The 3,470-nt window shown below is 44.5% G+C and overlaps 1 pseudogene; it reads right to left on the bottom strand.

Annotated features, from left to right (window-relative positions):
• Positions 1–1,471: 1,471 nt before the first annotated feature.
• Positions 1,472–3,231, bottom strand: LOC148516869 (uncharacterized; annotated as a pseudogene).
• Between the last annotated feature and the right edge of the window lie 239 nt (positions 3,232–3,470).

Raw genomic sequence — 3,470 nt, 5'->3', positions numbered from 1 at the left:
ACATTTGAATGTAAATCAGTATTATGGCACACCTCTCAGATGTAGCTGTACACGCCCACTTTACCGCCACGACCTGAAGTTTGGGACCCTTATCTCCCCGCAAGCTTTGGGCCTCATCATCCCGGAGACCTGCAAAGCTATTGTAAAAGAAGCTGCAGTACCAGTATTGTAAGGTAAGAAAAATATATCACACTTTTGTTGCGAATGCAAAAACCAGTTTTATGAAACTTCGTAATTTTTTAGTTTTTGTTATTAAGTGTAAAACACTAGAAAAATTTTCTTTTGTGACCAACATGGCTGCTTGCCTCATTAAATTTGTAAAAAGAACAGTACAACTGTACAAAAGATTTTGCTGAATAAGATTAATAAAATTTTAACATTATCCACAAGTTTCATAATTCCCGATAAATATGGTGCGATATGATATATGATGTTTCTGGCACAGATTTGAAGAGGAGAATTAAACACGCGCTGTAAGGGCATACTGAGGTCCTGGCCCCATCGATGTGCACTTACAGCATGTGTTTTTTTACCTACTTCAAACTGTGACAAAAGCACATATACCATACAGCACCATATTTATTGGGAATTATAGACTTTTTTGTCTGCGACCAACATGGCTGCTTGCCTTAGTAAATTAGTAGAAAAAGTACAACTGTACAAAATATTTTGCTGAAAAAGATGAATACAATTTTAATACTAATTTATCCACGAGTTTTATCATTCCCGTAAATATGGTGCGGTATGGGGATGTAGTTAAAATGCTGGTGGACGAGATACCGGCCATCGCCATACCGACGCTGCAATCCTGACCGCCAGCAAATTGTCGACGCCGCTGTCTCGAATTACATCAGGATACCGACATCGACCTCCTAAACGACGGAATGCTGAACGTCCAGACGGAGGTAAGTAGCACACTGTCCCCGGGGATGGGGGGGTTAGGTTTAGGCACCCCCAGGGGGACATTAGGGTTAAGCTCCCCCCAGGTAGGTTAGGGTTAGGCTGCGGGGAGGTGGGGTTGGGGTTAGTACCATTGTGTGGAGGTTAGGGTTAGGCAGCCCCCCCGGGAGGGTTAGGTTTAGGGTGCAGGAAGCTGAGGTTAAGGTTAGACAACACCGGGGGGTGGTTAGGGTTAGGCACCACTAAGGGAGGGTTATGGGGGGAGATAGCATACTTACCACCCCGTCGGGATCTTGACTGTGCGGGGCTCCGGTGTTGGGATTTGAACCGGCGACTGTAGAGCCACCGGTATTTCATACCCATTCCGCGGTATGATATATGATGTTTCTGGCACAGATTTGAAGAGGAGAATAAACATGTGCTGTAAGCACATATTGAGGTCCCGGCCCCATCAATGTGCACTTACAGCATTTGTTTACTGACCTACTTCAAACTGCTACAAAAGCACCATATACCATACAGCACCATATTTATTGGGAATGATAAAACTTGTGAAGAGCTGGGGAACATTTCACAGATTATAGTAATCTGAACTCTTCTCCTCTGCCTCTAATAAGGCTGAGTATATAGTCAACAGGTAGGTGGGTGGGGAAGCAGGTTGTGATGAGGTAGACAGGTAGGTAGGTGAGGGGAGTAGGTTGTGATGAGGTGGACGAGTAGGTGGGTGGGGGAGTAGGGTGTGATGGGGTGGGAGGAGCAGAGGTGCTAGTTGCATGACCTGCCAGGTACGTCTCAGATGCAAGGAGGTGGCTTCTCCCCTGAAATATCATCTCACGAGGCGCTCAAATTGGACTTGCTGGTTACTGTCCAGTTGTCTTAGTGCACTGCTCACATATGTTGCAAAATGATAAATGATCAAGTGGTTTTTCCAAGGCTTGCTGTGCCTACTTTAAAAACGCATCCTCCTGCTACTGGTTGTGCCTGGTCTTTCGACGCTGTTTCTTGGCAGGGGGGGGGGGGGGTTAGGTGGGTTTGAAGGAGGTGGCGCAGATTAATCCCCCTCACTTACTGCGTTAAAAGAAAGGTCTGGGGTGCTTGGCATGTCCTGTTCTGTGGTTGGAGTCTGTTGATTAAATAAAAAAAGAACTTGTAATGACCATTTTTTTTTCTAGCTCCCTACAAGCGTGGAAGAGTGGAAAGCCATTGCTGAGGAATTTGAAAGGCGTTGGAATTATCTTAACTGCAGGGGAGCAATCGATGGGAAATGTATCCGGATAACCCAACCTGCCAACACCGGATCATACTACTATAACTATAAGGGCTACTTTAGTATCATACTTATGGTGATGGTAAACACTAATTACGAGTTCATCTTTCTTGTTATTGGAAAGAATGGACATGCATCAGATGGTGGGTCCTTCAAAATCACGCCATTCTTTGAGAGGCTTACCTCAAAGACCCTGAACTTGCCGTCAAAGGGCCTTAACCAAAGAGAAGCGGATCTACAATTACAGGCTTTCTAGAACACCTTTGGAATCCTCAGCAACCGGTTCCGAATATTCCACACCCCCATAAACCTGTGGGTGGGCAAAATTGACTGGGCAGTCTCTGCATGCTGTGTCCTGCACAACTTTCTCCGCCAAAAAGCCACCCAGCAAAGGACAGCAGGCACAGCTGTACTAGAAGACCCAGAACAGCTGCAGGAGGTAGTATGAATGCCTTCTGTGGCAGCACCTGGAGTTGTGTTCAAAGGGACTGCACGAGCAAAACAGGTCAGGGAGGAGTACCTGGCCTATTTTATTGGAGAAGGTGCTGTACCATGGCAGGAGGACTCTATTGGTTAAAGTAGAGTGGACTATTGGGGACCTTGTGAGAATTCAACATTTATCTAAAAATCTGGACTCTCACATTTCCCAATTACATTTAATCACTTTGTTTCTACTTACCGATACTTCTTCAGATGTTTTCCCCACATCTATGGACTCCTCTCCTTTCTCTTTCTTGGCCATTACTACCAGTCCTGTTCTATGTGGCTCCTGGTCGAGGGTGAAGATGAGCTGGTTATAATACCACAGCGTGGGCTGGTACAGTTCATCGGTCCTCGCACCGGACTTACTGGATTCCTGGATTTTTTTTGTGCTCCTTAAAAAAAAGGTTTTCAGGTTTTTCGTACCCAATAAGGCAGCTTCGTAAAAAGGCCTGCTGAAGTTGGTCAACTGTTGCAGCACCAGGTTACGTTTGGACTTGTTGGCGTAGTCCCTGGATTTTAAGACACTCATAGTCCCTGTACATTTCAATAAAGCCTTAGATAAATGCTCGATCCTTATCCATGTCTGTGAGAAAATAATCTAAGCATAAATTATGGACTACAATATGATATGTGGACACCCCCAACAGTGGGCGTGTCCAGATTTTTGGACTATTGAGGCCACCAATCAATGGGGGAGGGGTGGTCCTAACCCTTATTTAAGCATATAATACACATTTGTGGACAGTTATTTTAAAATAAAGTAAATTTATGCAAAAGTTATAAAATTTTGGATTTGTGTTAAATTTTTTAAAAGATTTTT

The sequence above is a fragment of the Taudactylus pleione genome, unplaced genomic scaffold, assembly GCF_031769625.1.
Source record: "Taudactylus pleione unplaced genomic scaffold, aTauple2 ptg000236l, whole genome shotgun sequence".
Lineage (NCBI taxonomy): Eukaryota > Metazoa > Chordata > Amphibia > Anura > Myobatrachidae > Taudactylus > Taudactylus pleione.
The sequence above is the reverse complement of the archived record's forward strand: the minus strand, read 5'-3'. Positions and strand labels throughout refer to the sequence as shown.